Source organism: Cyanistes caeruleus, chromosome 3 (genome assembly GCF_971803275.1).
Source record: "Cyanistes caeruleus chromosome 3, bCyaCae1.hap1.1, whole genome shotgun sequence".
NCBI lineage: Eukaryota > Metazoa > Chordata > Aves > Passeriformes > Paridae > Cyanistes > Cyanistes caeruleus.
The window spans coordinates 82,426,686-82,452,528 of record NC_141703.1 but is presented as its reverse complement, the minus strand read 5'-3'; the positions used below and the strand labels follow the sequence as shown (position 1 = coordinate 82,452,528).

Genomic DNA, 25,843 nt, shown 5'->3' with positions numbered 1-25,843 from the left:
CGACTGAGTGATCAGAGTTGCACACAGTGTTCTAGAGAAAAGAGTAATAGTGATTTATATAAGGGCATTGCAGTATCTTTGGTAATATTCAGGGTGTCAAATATCTGCATCCAAAGGACTGTGCCTCCTATCTTAGAGTCCCTGAGAAGTTTTCAGGATTTAATAATGCAGTTCATATGTTGCCTACTTAAATGTGCTGTAGCCCACATCTGAAAGACAGCTTTGGGTGAGTATTCTCTCTTTCTTTCCTTCTGCTCTCTTGTGGCAATACTAATACAGGGCTGGAAGAAGTTTCCTGCTTGGTTCTTGAGTTCCCATCTGTGGCAGCTCCCAGCCTCATGAGTCTGCTCCCTTAGCCCTGCCCCATACCTGGCTGCTACTCACCACGTAGTACAGCTCTGAAAGTCCTGAACAATCCAGGGGCAAATTTCCTGCTCTGCTGATGGGTCCCTGTGCTGTCATTGAATTATAAGGAATCTATATTAATTCTGACTAACTTTAGACTTCTGTAGTAAGATCAATACATTCAGGAGGAACCCATTTTTTTTGTCATAGTGGAAAAAGAGGCACTTCCAAGGTAAGAGTCATCCCCTGTTTCAGATGCAGACTTCAGAATAAGAGCAGTTGTGCCTTTGAAGTGCCTCTCCTGGGCACACCCATGTTGTAGGTGTCTACACCTGGTAAGACAAGCCCTGCCCTGACTCATGATCTCCATCTGAATTATTACTATTCTGTGTCTCCTTCTTTTAAAGTGCAGATCTTTTATTCCTGCCCAGCTCTGGTTTAAGGTCCATTGGTTTTCATTGGGCACATCAGATCTAATGCAGCAACAAATAAGCAATCAAACCTGACCTTGTAGTTTTCACTTTTACCGCCTGTTTATCTTTTCCTTCATGATATCAGGAAAAAGAGATTAATGGGAACTCTTCTTTCTCTTTGCATCCACTTTCCAAGTGATGTTGGCAGATTTCATTAACCTTCCCTTTTCAGAGATTACATCTTTTTAATAAATTACATTTATTATAAAAGCTAACAATTAAAGTAGTATCTGGTATTTTGTATAAATAAATATGTGCACAAAATATGTATATTTTGCTTTGCATTACTGTAATGAAAAGATATATTTTATGTTATACAACTTTCTTAGGGCATTACTAGCATTCTTATTATCCTCATTTGCCTGACACCAGAGGGTTTCACTGGCTATTTACATTCCCATTTTCCCGAAGGGTATGAAAGGCTGTTCCAAATACCTCATGCTAGCTGCATTCATCTATCACATTTGTCTGCAGAAGTAGCTGCTATTTCTTTTTAGAGCTTGTAGTCCTTGAAGAAGTCTTAGGCTGTTAGCTCTCATTTCAGAGCAGCTTTGTGTCTGGAAAAAGGAGCCTGGAATACCTGAAATGCAGAGGAAGAAACACATAAGGGTACATGGTCTGAGAATGTACTGCTCAGAGATATTTGCTCAGTGATGTGTTCTGCTGCCCAAGCACATTTCTTGATTTCAGCCTTTTCCTTCCTTCCCTCAACTTCTTCAAGCGTTGCTCCAACTCTGGCTCACTCTTTCGTTGGCAAGGATGGTTCCCAGCATTGCAGTGGACATGTACACTTTTTTCTAATTGAGATACAGAGTTCTTTCTCATCACGCATTGAGTGTACATTAAAGAAGTTTGGAGATGACACCAAGTTGGGTGGGAATGTAGATCTGTTGGAGGGCAGGAAATTAAATTCAGTCATGAATCCTGCACTTGGGTCACAACAACCCTATGCAGGGCTGGAGGCCGGGGACAGAATGGCTGGAAAGCTGCCCACCAGAAAAGGACCTGGGGTGCTGGTTGACAGCAGCTGAACCTGAGCCAGCAGAGTGCCCAGCTGGCCAAGAGAGCCAGTGGCACCCTGGCCTGGATCAGCAATGGTGAGGCCAGCAGGACCAGGGCAGGGATTGTCCCCTGTACTGGGCACTGGTGAGTGTTCAGTTCTGGGTCCCTCACTGCAAGAAGGACCTGGAGGTGCTGGAACATTTCCAGATGTCATGGTTTAGGAATGGTATTTCCCAATTTAGTACTCCCACTAAAAGAAAACCACAAGCTGCTCCTCTCCCTGCTCCAGTGGGAAGCAAAGAGGCAGAGGTAACAGGTTTAGATAAGAACAATTTGCTGGAAACAGCAATGAGGAAAGAAAATGAACACTAACAGCAACAATATTCATAAGAAAAGTGTATAAAGAGAGAGTGATTTCCATGCAAAATGCTGACTAAGCCCAACTCCATACAGCATGACCCTAAGACAGTCAATAATGGCTGACAGGTTCCCCACCTGGCCAGACTTTGTTCCACCTGAAAGGGACAGCCTACATCCCAGAAGCCAGAGTGGAAGATCCTTTGCCCTCCTCTGACAATGACATAAGTTGGTACCAAATTACAGAACGTCTTGGCCACACCCCTTCCCCCTGATCCAGCCTAGAAGCAGGACCCCAGAGAAGGGCAGTGGAGCTGGGAAGTGTCTGGAGCACAAGTCTGACTAGAAGCAGCTGAAGGAGCTGCAGGTGTTTAGCTTGGGAAAAGGGGGACCTTATTGCTGTCCACAGTTATGTGAAAGGAGATTGTAGTGAGGTAGGTCAACACCAACTCTTCTCCCAAGCAGCAAATGACAAGATGAAGGGAAATGGCCTCAAGTTGCACCAGGAGAGGTTTAGTTTTAACAGTATGAATTTCTGTTTCATGGAACGGGTTGTAAAACATTGGAACAGACTGTCCAGAGAAGTTGTGGATCACCGTCCTTGGAAGTGCTCCAAACTTGTGTGGGTATGGAACTTGAGGACATGGTGTGATGGTGAACACGGTGGCAGTGCCAAGCTGACTGTTAAATTTGATGATCTTAAATGTCTTTTCCAAACTTAAAGATTGTGAATATAATTTTAAGAACAGTGGCAGTGGCACATGCAGAAACACATTTGCTTTTAGTGGCAACCCCTCTCATAAGGTCCCCTCAAATGCCTTGGACTAATTTTGGAAGCTGGGATTTCCCACTGCTTTTACAGAAACCACAGGTTAGAAAACCTCTATAGCCTTTCACATCAGATTTGAAGGACTCTTAAATTTGGTACCAACAGTAATTAGCAGTCTCTAGAAAAATGTTAATTGCTAATCCCTGGGGGGAAAATTCAGTAATACCCCTGACAGCTTCTGGAGACAACTAAAAAGGGACATTTTAAATGGGAAGTTTGATAGATCTTGTGCTTCAGTGTGTTCTCCTCAGCTGTAGGGTGGGGATGGTCATCTGCTTCTACTCTAGAATGATGTGAGATTTAAAAAGTAGAGATAAACATTTAGTGCCTGTTACTTTAAATCAATGTTGTACTTGAAGGATTTAAACTGTGTAACTTTTCCTGTCCACATCTTTATTTATATTGCTCTGAGTACCAATTGCTGTGTGATCCATCCTGAGAGCAGCTGGTAAGAAAAATCTGTTCCCTGGCTAGGGAACATATGGAGCAAGAGAATGAAAGCATATGAATAGCACTTGAAATAGGTGCATCCAGCCTGTCTGACCATCAGTGCTGATGGGAGTTAGAGCTAGAGAAAGATTAGAAAACATCTGAACCCTCATTAGCTGCAGTGGGAGGTTGTGTAGAAATTGTGAGTATTTCTAGGAAAAAAACTGTCTCACAAAGGAGAGCTTTTGATTCACTGAATTACAAAAGCAAGTTTAGGAGCTCTTTTTGTCTGAGAGTACTTTTACGCTGCCTGATCCCATCAAGGAAGGTGATAAACAGAGGAAGAAATAATAAATGGGAATGAGTCACAGAGATAGAGAGAGAGAGAGGCTGCTGGGATTTGTGTTTCATTTTTGTGGAGTTGCTTCCCTGGTGAGCTATAAGGAACTGTAAGCAGCATGAGAGGGGCAAGATCATCTCCCATGAAATTGACGTGAGTGAGCATCTGTAGTTAGGAGGAGGAGGAGAAGCAATCTTGAAAAAGCATGTAAATATCTTAGGGGTGGTTGTCAAGAGGATGGGGCCAGACTCTTGTCAGGAATGTCTAGTGACAGCACAGAGGATACCAGTCACAAACTGAAGCCCATTAATATCCATTTGAATATGGGGAAAAGCTTCTTTACCTTGAGGGTGACAGAGCACTGGAGTAGGTTGCCCAGAGAGGTTGTGGAGTCCCCTTCCATGGAGATATTCAAAACCCCCCTGGATGTGATCCTGTTCAGCCTGTTCTAGCGGAACCTGCTTTAATAGTAGGGTTGAGGTGATCTCCAGAGGTCCATTCCAACCCCAACCACACAGTAATTCTGTGTGATTCGCTTCTCTGGGGTAGCTCTGTTCCTTCACACAGATGGGTTAGCAGCCATGGGAAGGAGGGGTAAAAGAAGGACCCCCAGCCTTAGCCTGCTGTTTCTCTCCAGCATGCCAAGCAGAAGCAAGGAGAAAGCATGGAGGGTAAATAATTTGCCATGTATCTGTTGATGCTAACAGATGCCTCTCACGAGGGCACAAATTTTCAACTGAAGTCACAGCGTGTTCCTGGGTTTGCTTTCTGCTCAAGATATACCATATCCCAAAGTGAGCAGAGGATGTTGCCTTGCAAGGTGTTGGGAAGATTAACAAGGGTTAAAGTGGTAGAAAGGATATTAAAGGTTAGAAATATAGAATAATAGTAAAAGAAGTGTTCCAGCTTGGAAAGTACAGTTTCTTACATATCAAAAATAATCAAAGACTCAGCTGTTCTGCAGGAGAGAGATACTTATAGAGTACTAGAAACGAAAAAAACAAACCCAAACCTAGACAAAGCAGTGGGAAACCATTTAGTGGGCTTATATTGGCACTGAAGAGTATGATTTTGGGGCTACACACAGAGGCAAAAACATTATCTTCTGGAGATGATGATCCAGCTGTACATAGCACAGGTGGAGCAGTATTGCTGGCTCTGGCATATCAATGCCAGACTGACGTGGATGAATTGGAGAAATGCATCAAAAGAAAGGACCGGAGAGAATATTTTTTATATATATGCAAGAAAGATTATGTATTTTATATAGCTTGGCAGTGATTTGAGTTAGAAAGGATAACATTCTACAAAACCTGAAGGCAGTAAAAAGCAAGGAACAAGAAATACATTTAAGGTGGCAGAATAAATGTGCATATACAGGGTGAAAAGGATCAAGGAACACACCGTCAAGAAAAAACTGAGGACAAGACAGATAGTATAATTGTGAAATAGCTCTAAGGGGGAAGTGGTGGATGCCTGCCATGGGCACATTTTGGCATCATCAGGAACATGCAGAGATGCCCAGGGTAACTCAGGTGCCAGAGCAAGGCACTCCCAGCAGCACAGAGCTTCATGCAGATATCTACAAGCAAGACATCTCTTGGTGAGCAACAATTGCATTATTTAGCCCCTAAACATCTCCCAGGTGTGACTCATTCATGGTTCTTTATATAAATACGGATCAGCCTCTCCTGAGTTTCCCAGAGGAAACCTGGTTTTAAAGAGGACCCAGAGGATGAGGGTGTGGTGTCCTCCTGACAAAGCTACCTGCCTTCTCTCCTCCGTGCTCTCTGGTCATATTCAGATCCCCTTCTGAGTTGTGCCTGACATGACTCCTCTTCTGTTGCTACAGAGAGCAATCCTTCCCTCTCTCCCTTGTGCTCTCTCTCCTGGTCATGCTAAAGCCCACAGAGATCCCTGAGGTTTTCCTAGGATGTGACCAGTCTTCTCCTTCCAGAATAAAAAAGCAGGACAACAGACCTGGTCACTGCTGCTGCTGTCTTTGCCCTGATGAGAGCTGTGCCTTTTCCCCACCTGCCTCCTCAAAAACACGACACTGTGAAGACCTGCTCATGTCATTCAGGGCTCTGCTTCCCCTGCACTGATGCTTTATATCTGTAATATTTGTTTCCCTCAGAAGCACTGCAGGACTCAGTGTCTGTTTCTCACCACTGCATGAGTTCTCATCTCCTTGACTTTGCCACTGGGGTGAAACTGGAGTCCAGTATCCTATGGCATCACTTGAGAAGGAACTGGTGGACCCAGGCTGGGCTGAAAGGGGGTCCTGGGCTATGGGAAGGATAAGGGAAGGCTCTGGGCTGCACACACAATTCAAGATTCCCAATCTGAACCCTTTATTTTATTTGTGATATCTATGGAGAAGTTTTTCAGTTGTTACTATGGAGACTATGATGCCTTCTTTGATTGCAACTTTTACAGGAGTTTAATAAGACCATGTGGCCTTTCACTGCAGCTCAGGGGTTGAGCTCCAGTGCAGCCTGGTAAGCAAAGGTCATTAATATTTGATAGCTATGCTGGGACCTTTGTATTATTCAGCAATTAGTATTCTTCACTGATACCAAACCCACAAAGAACAGTAGAGCATCACTTGAGGATGAGCAAATTAACATTGAACAGACTCTGGTGCACTGTTTATCAATGAATGGCAACCCACTCATGTTTATGAGGACACAGTTACTTGGGTCTGTTACTCCCCTGCTGCTTTCAGTTTTATTTTATAACCAGAAAATCCTCAACATCCCACCCAAAACCAGATGTGACTTTGGCTATAAACTTGTTAAGGCTTCTGAGCTGCAGCTGTTCATGGTGATGTGTCCAATTTCTTTGAAGCATGAGCTAGGTAGAGGCTTAGCCACAGCAAACAGGTTGAGCCCCATTTTGAGGCAAAATGCACCCCAAACCTGAATGCAGCACCACAAGCCTGTGTGTTCTCTATCAGCACTGATGGAGCTGCTCTTGACTATGGAAAAGTATGAGATAGGAAATGGTCAGAAGATACTTCTCAGTAGAAAAGAAACAACCCAAACCTCTGGTGTACATGTAATGTTTGTTTCAGAAAGCATTGCCTGGCTACTACCAAACAGGCTGTTGCCCTCCCCAGATCTACAGGGTATAATTTGTCTGTTAAATTTTAACCATGTGACACATCCTGTAAGGCACAAATTAACAGCACAATTATTTCAACACATTAAATGCTGAAGACCAGTGAATCAAAAAGTCAGAGCTACTTTCCTTTTCTTTTATTTCTGTATGTTTAAACTCCAGTTCTTCATCAGTGCAAGGTCCTGTAACACAACAGCCTGCTGTGGATATGTGGTAAGAGAAGACAAGATAACATAAGAACATGACACATCACCAGGATGTCCCCCATGAGTCAGCCAAGCAGGAGTCTCTGGCACAGCTTGAGAAGGCACAGAGGGAAAGGTGAAAGTTATATCCACTTTGTCCTATCACAAAAGTAGCATCTGCCAGTGGTGGGCTACAGAATCCACGCCACAAGGATGGGGCCAGACCATTGCTGCTGGCAATGATCTGCACCCATCTCCTGAGGCTGTGCTTGGCTTTGCTCCCTGTGGCGTAAGATACACACACAGGAGAGCCTGGTCTGTGCTGCAGCATCTTCAGCAGCCCCTCATCTGCCAGAAGCACTGTGTACCACTGGATTTGTGGAACCCTTAGTAGGTCATGCCTGTGGTTGTTGCTGTCTTTAATTGCAGTTCAGAGCTTGATAAGAAAAACACCATTTTTCTGCTGTGCATGGGGAACCAGATGTGGTGGGTTGACCTTGGCTGGACATCAAGTGTCCTACCAAAGCTGCCCTATCACTCTTCTCCTCAGCTTGGCAGGGCAGAGAAAATCTAAAGTCTTCTCATGGTCAACCTATGGACAAGAAGAGATCACTCACCACTTACTGTCATGGGCAAAACAGGCTTGACTTGGGGAAAGTTAAAGTAATTTATTGGTAATCAAATCAGAGTAGGGTAATGAGAAATAAATCCAAATCTTAAAGCACCTTCACTCTTGCTCCTTCCTTCTTCCTGGGGTCAAGTCATTCCCTATTTTGTCTACCTTTTCCTTGCAGTGATGCAAGGGATGAGGGAATAGGGGCTGCAGTCAGTTCAACTCAAGTAGTCTCTGCTTTTCCTTCATCCTTGCTTTCTTTTGCTGCTCCAGCATAGGTTCCTCCCATGGGACACAGTCCTTCACAAACTTGTCTGGTGTGGGTCCTCCCCACAGACTGCAGTTCTTCATGAGCTGCTTCAGCAAGGGTGCCTTCCAGAGGGTATGGGGAAACCTCTGTTCCAGTACCTGGAGCACTTCCTTCCCCTCCCTCACTGCCCTTGGGGTCTACAGGGCTGTTTCTCTCACACCTTTCCCTTTCTCCCCTTCCCCTTCTTCTAAGAAGTTATATCTTAGAGGTGCCACCATCATCACTTATGGGCTTGCTTTGGGCAGCACTGGGTCCATCCTGCAGCTGGCTGGGATTAACTCTGTTGAACACAGGGAAGCTTCTTGCAGTTTCTCACAGAAGCCACCTTACAGCATCCCTGCTGTCAAAAGCCTTGCCACACAAACCCAATACAGCTGTGAAAAGCAAATGTGTTTTGGAAAGTATAATTTTAGGTGTTGATGTCAAGCCAGCAGCTGGGCAGATCCCTAAAACTTTTGGTGATGTGATAGACCTTCTTCAGTCAGTGTTGTGGGATTCACTGTAAGTTGCTTAGACTTTGTTTGGCTTTTCTTTTTAAATATTTTTTAAAATATTTTTTAGTATTTTAAATATTTTTTAAAATATTAGTGCATATTAGAGACTTGTTGAAATGTGAGGTGTGTGCCACAAAGGATGGAAATCATAAACTAGAGATAAAAAATAATTATTTAGATGAGTAAAAATCTCATACTTCCAATTGAAGCCATTATTTGTCACAAACCTCAGCTGGTGGTCATTAAATAGCATTAAATTGTGTAACATTTCAGACAGATGGGGAAACCTCTTTCATCTGTGTTGTTGAGGGATATGCTGCTTAAGTCTGTGGTATGGAACACGCAAACCACAGATTGATACAGCAAGGTAGAGCAGTGAGGTCTAGGAAGTAGCAGAAAAGGAGGATCTGCTACAGACCAAATGCTGTTCTGAGTACAAGCAGAGACCCTCACAGCAGCCTGAAGGTCAACAGGATGCTGATGCAGATTCCCTGTGTGCAGGCTGCCAGTTCCAACTATCTGCTCCAGGGAATATGCAGGCAGCCTGCTCCATGCTTGTAAGCATAGTATAAAACATTTGATTAATGAAGAGGAGGGTAAGGAAGAACATCTAGAGTTTGATATTTTCTGGAAAATACTAACCAGACTTCTTGATCTTTAAAAGCACGATGTTGCCCAGCATTTTAAAGAAATAAAGTTTAAAAGCTTAGATCTGTAATGACCAAAGATAAACTTTAGTTATGTCAGTAGTAGCCTTTGCATTGAAATAGCAAAACAATATTTTCTTAGTCATAGGAACTGTACTTGTACTCCTAGATTAGGAAGATTTTGGTGACAGGCAGCTTAGCTTTCTTTTTCTTTAGTTTGCAACATAGCCTGGGGCAGCTGACCCATGAGCTATTTTTTACTTTGATAAATCCTATCTGTGTTCCCTTGTTTTGAAAATAGCTATAAAAAGCGATAAGCAGTAATTTAATAAATGGGAGCTATAAAGAAGAGGTAACAGAAGGAATGACTTGAAAGGTATTATTAATGGCATCCCTGTGTCCAAAGTGCCAAAAGGGTTCAGTCAGGATTACAGATGTCAAAGCAGTGGGCAGGACAACCTTGGCTTCCTACAGCCTTTGCATTCAGGGGCTGCTAGTTCCCAGCTTTTTCTTTCCTTTTCTTTATCATCCTTCGGGCTCCACAAGAGCTGTATATTATTTTAGAGATATCTTGTTTTGTCTGTTGCTGGTAGAGAAGTTTTGGATACAAATTGCTTATTATGTTGTGTCCAAGGTGCACAGATTATCATGGGAAGAGTGACATTGCTAGGGATCCTTCAGCAGCAGCATCTATGTAAAGACCAATGGATTGATACAACTTATGCAATGCTGACAGATTTGTATCTTTGTTAGGGTTTGCTTTATGGAGTAACACTAAACATTGGCATGAAATAGAACAGGACATAAATACTTTCAATTTAAATTCCATCCATAGCTCCACACCATAAGGTATTTCCCCTGAAGATCCTAAATTATATGGTTTTTGGAGAAGCTGGGAACTGTGTTGAAACCAAACCTTGAAGCAGAAGATCTTTCTGCTTAGTTTTTAATACCCGACTGAATAAATATTTCTACATCCAGCACTGGATCTTCTTTTTAATTTTGATCAAATTTTGGGGAAGTAATTTAAATGTTTTATGGCTGCTTATGGAAAAATCAATGGAAAATATATCATATTGGACTGCATATGCTTAAACCCTCTTAATATGGATTGGGATCTTGCTCCAGGCTCTGATTTGAAAATGTTGGTCAGTAATAAAAGTGATTAATAATACCTTTTATTATGGATTCCAATAATGCCTGGGTACACAATCATCAAGTAAATGTTTTTTTTTTTTCCCTTCCCATTTTCTTAATCTGAAAGAAGACTGAGCCCATAAACCAAGCCTAAATGATAACTAAACATCTAACACTCCCCATGAAAATGTTTGCAGCTGTGTTCTCCCATCACACATACCGTGAGAATTCTGTTATAGTAAATTGAAGCTGTTAGTGTCACAATATTGCCATCATTATGTGTTCAAAATATGAGTCAGATCCCCAGCACTCCTTGATGTTCTAATATCACAAATGTGTCTAGTCTTTTATTTTTCAGTTCTGGTTTCTACAATTTTAGAGGAGATTCTGCCTGTCCCAGTAGAGTGTAAAATTTTAAGGGCCACACCTAACCCACTACAGTGATGCAGCCACTTTCCTCCTTCCTCATGGCCACTGGCAGGAAATCCATTTATCTGCTTCCAGGGTTAAATGGTTTTCCTCTGAGCTCATCTGTCTCCCAGCCTCATCAGCACAGCCTGCTGCCCTTTACCACTTCCTCATCCTTCACAGTCTTTTCTCCCGTCTCCTAACCATGACTCCACTCACTTTCCTCTGTGCATCTCTTGTGCCTGTGGCCCTGATTCGATGTGAAAGGCAGCAGTGACCCCCTGTGCTCTCTCCTGGTGGACTCTAGAGAATGGCAGCTCCCTTTCCGGCTTCAGCTGTTTTAATGAGGGAGAGGATTGGTGGTCTTGAGCGAGAACTCAAACTAATGAATTGATGAATTGATAGCCCTTTATGATGGTATATGGTGAGACACATTAAAAAAATCACAGAAATGTGCAAATTCTGCAGAAGTGAACAAATATAATGCTTCATTTTGTATTAAAAGACTTGAAAAATAGGACTATGTTTTAGCAGGTACTTTTACGTGTCCTCCTGACTTCAGCTTCCTTTTGCAACTCTTTTCTTTGCTGCTTCCCTGGTTGACAAGTAAATTGGTACCTTTTAGCTCTCATCTTTTTGCTTTCCTGTTGAAGGCATTTCTGTGCCATTTCTTAACCTTTATCAATTAGATACATTGCACATATATGTTTATATATACACATATATATTTGATTTGGTATATAAACTAGATGTTAAAGCTTGCTTCTGGATGTTTCCTGCCATAATGTATCAGTGTATATAAATTCATCAAACAATGGATCAATCAATTACTTTCCACTCTGGAATCGTGTCATAACCATATCTGTATCTGAAATGTCATCTGAACAAAGTGGGAGGATTTTCACCAATAGGACTGCAATGTGCAACTGATTTAATGTCAAATGTACAATGCAGAGGATATCTGAGGGTGACATGGCAGTCATGGATAGCTGTGTGCAGAGGGCTAGAGAAGAAGGAATTGGAGCAATGAGCTCATGTTAGTGCTTCCAGAAAGCCTGTCCTGATGGTTTCCTACATATATCCCTCCAAGTCTTTTAACTGCCAGGCCTGTCATCCCCCTTGGAAAAGGAAAGGATAGAAAACAATGGGAGGGGATGGAGAAGATACTGGGATGGCTACTGAGATTAAGTCACAGCATTTCCAGACATTATTTTTTTTTTCTAATGAAAATTGTCAATTCCTCCATTACTAGCATCTGAGAAATTAATTTCCTGGTTATCTCTCTGAGCATTCCATTAAACAGAAATAGAAGTGGGAGTAGTGTCCATAGACTTTGGCATTAATATTTAGCTTTTCACAAAGTACAATAAACTTTATTCAATCAATAAACTTGAAAGGACTTTACAAATCTTATAGATGTCAGGCTCATTCATCTTTTGAGTCTTGTTTTTTTTGTCAATGAAATTACATATCTATCTGGTAGAAGTTTCCACAGCCCACTTCATGGGGTTTTAATGGTTTTATTATGGCAGGGCTCAGTTAAAGGCATGTCATATTTAAGAAATAAGTTTTAATTGCCTATTTGTTTTTGCAATGTTTTTCCTTTATTATTTCAATTTTTTTCTGCCTCTGAAAAACATTTTCTTCTGTCATCTGTGAGCACCCACGCTGCTGTTAAGAGTGTGGTGAAGTGATGAATGTTTATTTCTGTGCACCATTAAACTGTCATGATGAGAATGCAACCCTAGGATTGCATGGCATTCCCTGTGGATCAAAGTAGTCCCAAGGGCCCTAATTCATGATCCCCTCAGGTGCAGGTAGGATGCTGATGTGATTCCTACCTCCAGGTTGCAGCTGCTGGAGGAATGGCAGGACATACATATGGATGGAGTATATAAGCTGCAGATATGATTACTCCGTAGAGTTTGCACTACTGCTTAATTATGTAACTGAAGGGTGTGAGCAAGTGATATCCATCACAGTTTCTGACCATCTCTGCTAAGGGGTTTTAACTCTCTACAACTGATTGAAAGGAGGTTGTAGCCAGGTGGGATTTGGTCTCACAGATATCAAGTGACAGGAAAATGAGAAAATGGCCTCAGATTGTGTCTGGGGAGGTTTAGATTAGATGTTAGGAAAAATGTCTTCACCAAAAGGACTGTCAAGCACAATCCTTTTGGTGAACAGGCTACCCAGGGAAGCAGCGGAGTCACCATCTTTGGAGGTATTTAAAAGGTATGTAGATGTGGCACTTAGGCATGTGGCTTAAGTGATTGATTTGGTAGTCTTAAGCTAATGGTTGAACTTAATGGTATTAAGGGTATTTTCTAACTTTAACAATTCTATGTTTCTAACATATGAGAGAAGGAAGGCACCTATTGTCCTGCTCCTCACTCCATCTGTATCTACCTGTGATCATTAGTAAGACCCGTTACAGTTTTCACCTTGAGCTTTCTTTGTTTAATCATCACAGTGCACTATTCAGACACTTGCTACTTTTTCATCTCCTTAGGATCTAAGGCTCCAGATTTATTATCCCTAATAATGTCTTGTAAAGTAAGCAGCAGATCCTTGCATTGAGTATGCAAGGTGGGCCTGCGTGTGCATGAGCCTGACAGATGTACTGGGTGCTCTCTCTTGTCCTTTTTGCATATACACCTCTCCAGAGACTTCACTGAATCTTCTCTAAGCTTACATCATTGCAAACAGCATGCCTACCATGGCAAACTGTGGGGATGATTAATGGAAAACCAGCTAAGAACTACAATAAAGCTGTGCGTATGTTAGAGTGGGGGCTAATTCTTAGCATTCCAGTTAAGTGTAACGTACAATTAAATCTCCCAGTTGTGCAGACCTTAAAGGAGTGGTGCTTAAAAGGAATATTAATATAGCAAGGCATCTGTGGTGGTGCGTTTTTATTGTTAATTGTTTAATCATTTGTACAAATGGTTGACCCCAAATACCTTTCCCTGCTGAAATGGAATAAGTTTCTCCCTAAGTTCTCCCCACCTTTCCCCTGTGTCACTCATCCTGATACCCTTCCCTATTTTCTAGAATGGTCTAGGTCAATCTCCCCCTTGTCCAATTACCCTTAACTCCCAGTCGCCCATCATTGTATGCCCTGCCCCTTATTCCAGACCCTTCCTTGTCCATCATTGTAAACCCTGCCCTTTGTTCTAGACCCTTCCCTGTCAACCCCATAACCCTTGAGGCCCCATTGGACTATGTGACTGGTCCTCTCAACCCTCTCATCCCTGTTGGTTCCTACATTGTAATTCCCTCCCATTGCTCCTCCCTCCTGGAGTCCCCCTTGGCTGATTGATTGTACCTGACCATCAATTTTGAGTTCTATAAAATCCTGAGGACAGCCATGCCTGGAGCTCTTTGGTCCCTGATACCCTTGGGGAATAAAGCTCTCTGGGATTCACACCAAAGGCTCCTCTCCATTATTCACCCCTGTTCTTGGTGCTTCCTTTGACACCAAAAGCTGTAGAATGTGCCAGCCCGATCCACACATCTCGCCCCTTACTGCGCAGCTTTCTGGGGACGGCCCACACATCTGCTGCCATGCCCAGGCTGACCAAACTCAGGCACAGCGTCAGGGATCCAAACTCTGTATTAAATTACAGCCATGCTAGTCTATAGTAACCTTGAGGTCACTTGTGCCAGACTTACGTTGCCAGAGCAGGAGCAGGATCTGACCTAACCTGAGTAAGGCATGATGCACATCAGTGACGTCAGTATAAAGGCAGCTGGAAAAGTGATTTGAAAATAGCAAGAAGTATTTAAAAAAAAAAAAGTTTTTGAGGTGTAAAGGCTGAAGTAAAACTCAGAAGTCAGAAATACTATGCCTACAATCCAGGAGTGTTCTATAGGATAATATGAAGCTGCAAATACTTTCCTCTTAATGTTTGAAAAAGTTGGGTACTTTCTAATACTTCTTTTCCACTTCAATTTAAAAATATATTGAGATTGGAAAACACTGTGCACCACACTGATGTAGAAAAAATGAGGTGTGTGTTAAAGATGTTTGGAAAACTTTGGCAATGCACTCATATTTTTCCTTTTTTTTCCTCAACAAATACAGCATTAGTTTTCAACGTGGACTGAAATGCAAGCACAGTCTAAAAAGGTGTCAGTACTTCAGATAACTCTGTAACTGCTGCTGGAGTTTTTTCACCAGTTCTTTGATGCAAGCTGATAAGAAAGGATGTAAATTCAGGCTGAGCACATAATCATGCAGACAGCTCAGGGCAGGGTTTAGATTGAGATTTAATTGCCATCAACATTGCTTTTACGTTTTTGAATCCAGTGTAAGAGAATGTGTTAATCAAAAGGAATTATAAGATAGTGAAGGTACAGAGCCAGTTTTGGCAAGCAGTTTTTTTTTTTTTCTCTAGACTGATATAGTTACCTTAAGGAATTTGCTTTTCTAACATAGTTATTGAACATCCTGTTGTGTCTTAATCTACTTGTGAAGCATATAAAGCAGCTGTGATTCATTAGCTTCAAGTTATTCTGAAGGTAGAATATACTCTTGTTTTGTGAGTGGGAATACTGAATGTTCAACAAAATGTGGTGCCTGTAATTTGCTTTTTTTATTTTTTTTTCTTTTCATGTAAAATGATATTCTCATTCTGCCTCTAGACCTTGCTGTGAAAAATGAATACATGAGACCTGTAAAAGTTGCTGTGCTTTCAAATGGGCCTTTTCTAACATCAGCTAACTGGCTGCGCTTCCTTTGCACTCTGGCATCGTAAATTTTGAGCTTCCCTGTTAAGGGAGCCTCCATGTCCTGAAAAATAGTTACATATTTCAAAGAAACTCAGGTTTTTAAGCACAGTTCCAGTGCACTGTGAGCAGTCGGACCACAAGGCTGGCAGTGAGATGCAGTTCTGTTCCGAGTCCAGCGGCTCAGGGCCCTCACGGGCAGTTTGTGCACTGCGTGTCTTACCCGTGAGTTAAACACGGCCGGGGGTGTGGAGGAGCACACACAGCGCAGGTATCTCGGTGAGCAGCTGCCCTTCGAGCTCGGGGGCAGCAGCCCGAGGCAGGAGGCCGGGAACAGCCGTCCTTGTGTGTAACACGGGGCACCTGTGGCAGCTCCGGGGCGCCGGCCCGCCCTGCGCCCAGAGCGGGATGGGCAAAGCCGCGGCTCCTTCGTGCTCTGTTACCTAGTTATTGCACCGAGATCAGATTGTTTTAGGGATCTGGACCTCTGAGACTCTGCTATGGGATCCCCGGGGTCAAGCAGGTAGGGAACGCTGGTGTGACTGTGAGTGTGGGATGTGGCTGTGAAGGGGCCTCGGTCCCAGCTCAGGTGGTGTGAGTGTGACTGCCAGAGCGGCTGCTGGGTGCTCTGAGGAGGCAGTTCCCTTAACAGGACATATCCACATTGTGTTTTGCAAGCTGTTCCAGGTACGTGTCCCTTAGGTGTGGAGGTACAGTGCCTATCACGTACTACAATCTCCCTCTGTGAAAAAGAGGTGAAAACCAGCCCGGAACAGCGTGACTGCTCTCCTAGATAACTCAGCGCTGTTTCTACTGCACTACATTATCTGCAGTGCCAAGTGTTACCTGCAATTCCCACTGTTGCTAACTCCGAGAAGGGCCTGGCTCCATCTCTTTTACACTCCCAGCAGTATTATGTATCTGTAGATAGCTGTGAGATTTCCCTCATTTCTTCTACCTTTTCTTTAAACCAAGCAAATCTGTTTGCCACAGCTACTTCTCCTTGTTCCATGTCCTTCAGCCCCCTGACTATCCTGACAATCTTTCCTGGATTCCCTTTAGTATGTCAATATCTTTTGTGCTGGAAATCCAGACTGGATACATGAATTGCAGAAAAAGTTGTGAGAGAGTTATAATATTATAGCTAATGATTACAATCTTGCACCTGAGGAAAATGCATGAACAGTAGGTAATTCTTGATGGAAGAAATGTTGCCTTGGGGGTTTACTGATTTCTGTAATTTTGCAGGCACAGTGAGATAAATAATGAAAGATTGAGATGGGCTTTCAGTGAACAGTTGTGAGATTCATATCCTGAAAAAGCTCATATATTTTATTTAAGTGGAGGTGCTCTCATTTAGCCAGTAATTCCGAGTTCTATATTAGCTATGTTTTGGACACTCATGCACTGTCCTTTGTGTCAGCGTTCAAGAGCTAAGCTGTGGGATGGCAGAGGGCAGGTGTTGGGGTCTCAGCTGAAGGTGAGACATGAGTGAGCTATGGATAGTGGCTGGAGAAGGAACACAGTAATCCTGACACCTCTGCTGTAAGGCATCTTAAAATTCCCCATACATCACCATATCTAGAAACACAGAGAAGTTTGGGTTGGAAGGGACCTTAAAGATCATCCATGATACCTTCCACCTGGTTGCTTGAAGCCCCATCCAACCTGCCCATAAGTACTTCCAGGAAGGGGATATCACTACTGCATGCATAAAACAGTAATATTAATCAAGCATTTTGAATTAAATGCAATTAATCTAAATAGGCACCATGAATCATGACCCGTACCCCGGTTTCTAAAAAATATTTATCGCAGCATCCTTACTGGCAACTGAACATTTCCGTGCCATAAGATGCCAATTTAATCAAATATATTGGTCCTGTAAACAGCAACTTTTACCAGTCTCCACTGTCAGATTTCCCTTCCCTTTCAGAAGTTATTCAAGGAAGTCTTACACTGCAGGCTGCAGGATACTGGAAGTGACTTGATACCTTTTCAGAAAACAATATCTCATTCATTCAGGCTGGCATATATACAGAGAATAACAGTTTATTGTACCTGATACATATTTGTTGGACTGAGCACAAGGATGAGATGGTGAAATATAACATACTGTGATACACAGCAGGTCAGGCTAAATCATCTAATGGTCTCTTCTGAATACACAAAGTGCTGGGCTGTGTGCCAGAAGCCAGGCAGGCTCCTGGTGCTCCCACAAGTCTATATGGATCATGCACCCCTGCACTCTGTGGTGAAACTCCCATTTGCATCCTTTAGAGCAGGATATTGATGCGGGCAGTTAACGCTAATGAAAAGTACAACCAGTTTTGTTGGGAACCTCTCTGGGAAGTGCTGGATAAGGGAGACACAGATAAGGCTAAACAGGTCCAAAATGCTGCTAAAACTAGAAAGTTGGCTCTAAAGTACTTCTGCTCCATTGGATCTGTACCCTTGGTTTTTCTGCCCAGCTGCCAGCTGCTGGCAGCTCTCTGGCATGGGCCTGCCAGGGGAATGCACTGCTGAGCCAGCCCCCAGCACTGCTTGGAGGGGCCTCTCCTGACATCGCTATTTGGCGCTGAAGAGCATTTGCATTACAAGCTGCAGTTTCAAATTCTAACTCGGCTGATCTCTGAAGCCCTGTGATGCCTAAGCTTTTTATAAATCTTTTCATATATTTGTAGCTTTGTAGATAATGCATTGTTGTAGATCCAGTGCTTTTCCTACCCTTTTCCCATAGATTTTAGAACAATACGCTGACCTTCTAAACACATTCCTGAAATATTGTTCAGTCTTCCAAGTAGGGGACCTACAATAAAGCATAATAAGAAGTGGGGAAGAGAACCCCACAGACCAGCTCCAAGGGGCTGACCCAGGGGTGTGTTACTGGGGCATCTGAATCTCCTATTGGATATACCTGTTAGATATCCTAATTAATTAACCTCATAGAGTTGTAGAAATTTGATTCTGGCTGTGCTCATCACCATCAAGACACCTGGATGCTTCCAAATAAAGGTCTGCTTTTGACTTTACTATTCTAACACTGTTGCAAGGTTTTTTTCTCTTCCTGATTCTAGGCAACACCTGGCAGTAGAGTTATCCTCTCCTGTCCCCCTGCTTTTCAGCAGCACTGCTGCCCCTCTGGATACACAAGTAGGCAAGTTAATTATAGCAAGGAAAGTATTCACTTTTGCTCCAACAAAAGACATCTGTGTCATCTCACCTTAGAGTTAAACTTGTGCCAAGGCTGGCACAAGGAAATCAGCAGAAATATAGGACTGTGTCTGAGAATAGAAACAGAAGTTCCCCCTTTTACAGAGGGGCAGTTGACTAGGTTAATTGTGCCATGAAACCAAATTTCCAGGGAGGGAAACTAGTGAAATTTTGTGCAATAAGACATGTGGTTAAAGCACAGCTTCAGGCTGCATTCAGCTTACTTGTGTCACCCAGTTGCCTGACTTCTAAGGAGCATTTCAGAGTTGGACTTGACAGCATTCATTAAGGTACAGGGAAGGAAGTAGGCTCTTTATTGACTTGAATAGTTTTTTCCACTGAAAGCTCTGGTGCAAATGGTGCAGACTACTCTCAGATATACTCTGAATACAAAATTTCAGCTTTGTAAGATTTACTTCAGACTGTGGTGGTGCAATCTCCTCTTCTGAAGAAGGGGCTGTGACAAACTAGGAATGTTTTACCAGGCATATCTTCCTAGAAAGCTGTGGTAAAACACAGGTGGTTTCCAAACACATGTACTGCTCTGGAAACTGCTGGGAAGAAGAGGACATGCTCTTCTCTGCCCACTTTGATGAGGTAGAACCACACAATAGTTTAGGTTGGAAGAGACCTTTGAAGGACTCTTTCTCAAAGCAGGACCAGCTTAGATCAGGCTGCTCAGGATCTTAGTAGCTGGGGATTTTGCAGCTTCTTGGGTCTCCTTTTGGAATATTTGGCTGCTGTCATGTTGATTGCATTGAGAAAGCATTTCCTGTGGTGCCTGTAGTGCTCTCAGTATTGCTGTCTGAGAGAAGTCTTGGTCTTCCCTCTTCAGGCCCTTCAATTTAGTTGTGGGAGGCAGCACTGGGGGTCTCATTTAACCTTTTATTTTCAAGGCTGAAAAACCAGAATCTTTTAGTCTGTCCTTGTGAGGCAGCTTGCTTCAGCAAGCCAAACTTCAAACTGTCCTTTGGGCTTCAGGGAAAACCTTCAGTTTTGTTAAAGGTTTCTGATTCACTCAGTACCTCTATTTTCCCAGAATTAATCAGCAACACTGATTTATACATGTTTTTTTAAAAAAGTATGACATTTCATATTTTTTTAAAATGAAATGCCTTTTCTTGTCTTTTATGCTTGTTTTTTTTCTGGCAAGTATTTGAAAAAGACCAGTTTTATTTGGCATAGAGTAGCAGATACAGTATGCCAGGAAGATGAGCATTTCTGCTGTTTATGCTGTTCAGAAGGACAGTTTGACTGGGAAAGAAATTACTTTCAGTTTCTGTTTGTGTTTTGTTGGTTTGTGTTTTGTTTTTTTAATTTTTTTTTTATTTCCAAGGAAATAAATAATCTGTTCAAAGGAAGACTTGAGACCCTGAAAATCTGAGGTGATGAGACTGCTCAGGCATGAGCAGGTCTTTGCCAGCTGTTTCTTGTGCAGCTGCTGTCAGGGCTGGGTTCTGTCTGGGCTCAGAGAGCTCTGTTCTGACTCAAGTCATGATAAAAAAATAGTTCAAGTTTTGCTGTTGTTTTCCATCTTGACAAATGTTAAAAGTTTTGACCTTATTTGACACATCAGAAATATCAGAGTAACTATTATGTGTCAAAGATACTGCATTTTTGTCCTCCTGAAAACACTTGATAAGCCATTCTCTCCAGTATTATTCATATTGGCTTGAATACCACTGGCTAATAGCTCTTTTACCTGCTTCCAGGGCTTGTACATACAAACATTTATTTTCTTGGATCTCTGTTACATCACCACTAGCCCCCTTCCCCTTTGTCTGTTGTTTACTGTATTTTATATTCCTTGGAGCCAGACATAGTGCTGCAGCAGAGTGGTGGATTGACATCTACTCCACAGCTTAACTGAGGATTTTTGCCGCTACTTTTCCTTATTGTTTGGTGAGACAAATATTGTGGATGCTAATTCTGTTTGAGCTGGGCACAGGGTAACTGTGAAACCAGTCACTGTCCATCATGCTTTGGGCTTGTTTTGGGTTTTTCAGCCTTTTAGATGGAAGCATATGTTTATCTGTGTGTACAGAAAGGTATCTTACTTAAACAGATAATAACTTAAATAATCATTTATGAAGTATTAGAGAGCATCCAGAAAATGGCCATGAAGATGGTGGAGGGCCTTTAGGGGAAGCCTGAGGAGTGGCTGGGGTGGTTTGATCTGCTCAGCCTGGAGGAGACTGAGGGAAGACTTCATGGCAGTCTGCAACTTCCCCATTAGGAGAAGAGGAGGGACAGGCACTGATCTCTTTGGTGACCAGTGGCAGGAGCCAAGGGGATGGCCTGAACCTGTGCCAGGGGAGGTTTGGGCTGGATATTAGAAAAAGGTTCTTCACCCAGAGGGTGTTTGGGCACTGAAACAGGCTCCCCAGGGAAGTGGTCACAGCACCAAGCCTGACAGAGTTCATGAAGTGTTTGGACAACACCTTAAGGAACATGGTGTGATTCTTAAGGCTGTCCTGTGCAGAGCCAGGAGCTGAACTCTGAAAATCCTTGTAAGTCCCTTCCAACTCAAGAAATTCTATGATTCTTTGTGTGATAAGGGCTTTAATGAGTTGAGGTACATTTCAGGTACACAGCTGAGGCTCTTTGCAGTCATCTCTGGCTATACATGTTGACTTTTGCCTTTGTTGATCCCTTGCTGGGGTTATTTGACTTGCTGAGCTAGAGGAAAAGTAACTTCCCCCACCAAAGTATATAATTTTCTGACAAATGAATGAATTTAAGTACCTCAGAAAAATGCCTGACAAGCATGAAAGCTGGTGCAAGGAATGAAGCTGGAAGAGGTGTCTGATGTGAGTGAGAAGAAGGGTATGGAAAGACAGGATGGAGGAGCACTATCCACTCCTTTGGGTAGCAGCAAGCTTTCAGGTCAGCTTGAACTCAAACTTTGGCCAAGCAAAAATGGCATCTCATTTTCTGTTTTGCCAGGTTTCTGCCTTAAACAGGCCAAAAAATTGATATGTGCATAAAGTTTGTAAATTCACACAGGCACAAATGACTGAATTTTATTAGTTGTTTTGTAGCATTATTCATATATCTTCCATTTTTCTTAAAAAACCGCTGAAGACACCTTCACACTTCCCCTGCAACCACACCCACAGGCAATACTCTTGCTGTGCATTACTGATGTATTATATACAATCTTCCTATAGCAAATGTCACTATTAATATTTGAACAGTGATCCATCATTTCCCTCCAACAAATAAAGCACAAATGATCTCATTCTGATATTGCTTACCCTGGGATAAGGCAGAAGTAATTTCACTGCATACAAGTGTTACACCAGTGTAAAATTGCAGTGTTAGATGAAAAGTTGGGAATGACAGAGAATTAAAATAAAAAAGCACCAGCTCATCCTTTGAATTGTGGAATATTAAAAAGGTCTATTGTTGACTCAGTTTTTAGCTCGTGAGTGTGCAGTCTTGGTGGCCCCTGCCCCTGTCAGTGTGACACGTGTTTGAGAGCGTCCTGCTCTGCCTGTGCAGTGGATTAGGAATCAGCTGTCTGTAAGGAGCGTTTCGCAGTGTGAAAGGTTCCTGGGTGTGATGGTGCGCACGAGAGGCAGCCGTGGGGATTAAGCTGGCTGGTAACAAGCATTTGTATTTACCAGTCTGGTTAACTTCAGATCAGCCTTCTAACCATTTCCATGGAAACAAGGGAAGTTTTGGTTCACTGTAAGTGGCTTAATTTACTTTCTAACTGTATTAAAAATAGAATACTAAGCAGACGTAAAACTAACTCTGAAACACACTTTTTGTAATATGATTTTAATCAGTCATGACATTTAGGGATTGTTTTTCCATACTTCCTGCCTGCATTTATGGGTGAAGCTTTAGTTGAGCAGTTACAGCAAGAACAGAGTAAGTTGGTAAAGGAACTGTGAATAGTTGAGGGTCTTAAATCTTTGGTTTTGGCAGAAAGCAATATTGTGCTCTTGCTTGTGTGCTTTCCTGTTTTTTTTTTCCAAGACACAAAACTGGAGAGATAGAAATGTGCTGGGATCTCCTTACATATGTACTATTTTGCTGGAATGTCATGTGTAAGTTTTGATATGACAGAATAGTCACTTGTCCAGTCAAAGAGAAAAATGACATACTGATGTAACGCGGAGAAATGCACCAAAACTGTATTTTCCTCCAGCATTGGCATCTTCAAAGTCACCTTATAGAAGGCTATTGGCAAGTAAATTTCCTGCATTTCTACAAAGGAGTTCATAGTTCCACTCAAATGGAGGTGAATCAGATGGGGAACATCCCCAAAATGTAGAACAACAGAGTGAGGGGAATTGTAGGCTGGCTTCCATTGGTGATGTTCTTGCTCAAAGTGCTTGTCTGTCTCTCAGGGTGTATGCACCCAAAGACAAAGTGTTTGGATTACTCTGGAGGTGTTTTCCAGTAAAAGTGATTCTTACTCCTGTAATACTGGTAATTGGTAAATGTGTGAACTGCTTGAAAGAAAAGCCCAGCTTTAATTATGCATGAATACTGATCAGTCTGGAAATCAATTTGGCTGACTCACAGTCAAAATTTAGCCTTATTCTCTGAATTTCAATAACTGAGTTTTTATCTCAAGTTATATTCTAAGAGTAGTCAGAGGCAGCAGGGAAATTGGCTTTGATGTTTATCTGAGCATTGGAAATGAATATAGCCTTGCATCTAAAACATCAGGGAGAAGATGTTCCTTCCCTCTGTGGTAAGGAGCTGCCAGTGCTGTCCATACTAATGTCCAGGTCCTCACTGGGCACTTGTGCATCTGCCAAGTGGTAAGGTCACCATTTTCCATACGGGGCACTGAGAGAAAGAAATACTCTTGTTTTTTTCAGTGTCACAAAAGCTTTTTGCACTTGAGGCTATTAAACTGAAGTTGATCTCAAGCTTAACTTTTCACACTTTTTCCATTGCTCATCCCTTCTGTCCATGACAGATGAGCTCTGTCTATCAGGTCTGCCTAGAGAAGCAACAGAATGCTCCCTACTAAATTCCAGGAATGTTCTGATGATAAACCATAACCAAGAATTTCTATTTCTGTAGAAAATACAGTCAACCTTACTTATTAAAACATGTTGTAACAGGTGGCTGGGGTTCCAGCTCCTTTCCATACCTCCCTGACCAGGAATGTGTGCAGCTGACTGGAAGCAGCTGTGTGTGAGCTCCCCAGGCTGACAGCAGCTCTGTGAGTGGCTTTAATCAATAGCAGCAGTGGTCAGAGAAATGCAAAGACAACGTGGCTGAAATACTCTCCTCAGTGACTGTAGAATTTGGAGGAGAACCATGTGGATACATTGACAGCTTGATGGTAGGTTTTAAGGCAGAAAACCTGAGCAGGCTGGCCTCTGATCTTGCTGTGACATAGGCTTAAAAGGGAGTGTGGAGTGTAAGGCTTTCAAATATCATGAGTTTTTGTGTAAATTCTTCTCCAGCTAATGGAGTCCGAGGAGATAGCAAAAAATTGTTAAGTTTCATATGAAAAGGAAGGCAGGATGCTTGTTTTTGTGAGTGCAAACAAAAGGTTTGCAAATGGGAAGGCAATGTAGGAAAAAACCTAAGAAACCAGAAATATGTACTATGAAATGACAATGTGAGTATCCCCAGATGGTACCTTTTGTGTGTTTAAAAGACACAAACTTACAGGCTGAGACCTGTATGTTTTTAATAAAAATTTTTTAAATAAAAAATCATTTTCCGTTCTCACCACAAAATAAAATTTCTCATTTTTAACCTGTGTTGCTATAGTGACTTGGTTCTCTGTTAAATCATCTTTATGTCCTTACAAACGGAGGTCCTCAGCCTTCCCTGATAAGTGTGTGGGCTGGAGACAGAATGAAAATGATTTTCCGCATACTGCAGTCATTTGAGTAGTGTTGCTGACGTAAAGGAGACAGATTGTAAGCTTTCATTATTAAATTGTATCAGGAGCAGAGCAAGCTGAGGAGGCTCTCTGGGTGGAACAACAGAGTACTGAAAAGTTGTAGTGGTCCTCAAATGGTTTGGAAATGGAACAACTGGGGGAGGTTTCAAATGTGTGGGTTTTTCTGTGTCAATAACAGGTGTGAGCAGAACACGAGTCTGTCAGGAGGTAGCTTTGTTGTTGAAAATGGATTTTGGGGGCTCTTGCAGTTTCAATAATAACCACATCTTTCAGGCAGAGACTGGCTGTGATGGTATTAAATAGAAATCTGAAGTATATTAAGCTCCAAGGAAAATGATACTGTCATTTCAAGAAGGGTTTTCTTACTCCTGGCACAGGCCATGAGGTGACAACAGCAGCATTAGATGTGAGGGCTTTTCCATACAGGCAACAGAAAAGTTTGGAGTCCATCCAGTGAAGAGACAGAGCTTATGTTAGCTTTACACAAGTGAATATGCAAACACAGTGGAATGATGAGAAAAGAGCCAAGATCTCAACAGAGGTGCACAAAGAGCAGAGGTGTGCAAAGAGCAGTTGGGTTTGAGAACTTCCAGCATGACTCTCTAGGTTATCTGTGGTATTTAGAGGGCTTTGTGGTGTCCAGTGGCAGCAGGGGAAGCTGGGTGGGGAGACCTGAATGACTCTGAGGTCTGCTTGTCCTTGTCCTCTCATGGCTCTGGGCAGCGCTGTGTGGCACGCCAGCTCCTTGGAGTCCTTCAAGGAACAGGAGGTGTATCCAGTCTGCACTCTGGTCTCCTGCCAGTCCATTTTTGACCTTTAATCTAAGCTGTTTTTAGGGTTTTTTTTGGTGTTTTTTCTGTTTTCTATTTCTTTTTTTTTTGGGTTTTTTTTTTTGTTTTGTTTCCCTCTGTTGTTTCTACCAGTATTAATTATTCGTTCTGCTCGCAGTTTGTTTTCTATTTAGCCTTCCAAGAAGGACTTGCAGGTTTTTCCCTGTGAGAAAACTGCCCACCTGATTTGCTAGGCATTTGTAATCAAGCACACTGCTGGTTAGTCCTCACTGCAGATCAAATCAGATCATCCACAAATCAATAGAAGACTGAAACATCTCTCTTTTCTAAATCGTGTCTGGGATTTTGTCTACTGAAGGAATTAATTTCTGATGGCAATTATTGTTCCACTTAAAAACAATTAGCTTTATCTTCTACTTAGAAAATATAAATTAGGCAGCTGTCTTTGACTTGATATTCTCAGGAGCACAGGGAAGCTAAACTCACTTGTATTGAGAAGGTTTCTGATTTATTAGCTTAAAAGCTATTT

The 25,843-nt window shown here is 42.3% G+C and overlaps 1 protein-coding gene across 17 annotated transcripts in view; it reads left to right on the top strand.

Moving 5' to 3' along the window:
* DLG2 (discs large MAGUK scaffold protein 2) overlaps positions 1–25,843 on the top strand; it is a 986,702-nt gene that overhangs the window by 67,516 nt on the left and 893,343 nt on the right. The window contains exon 1 of one of the 17 annotated variants that reach the window (XM_086882242.1): positions 15,356–15,946. The exons of the other annotated variants lie outside the window; for them this stretch is intronic. The gene's annotated coding sequence lies outside the window, so the exon portion shown is untranslated. Of the gene's footprint in view, positions 1–15,355; positions 15,947–25,843 lie in introns of those variants that run through there. 17 annotated transcript variants of the gene reach the window in all.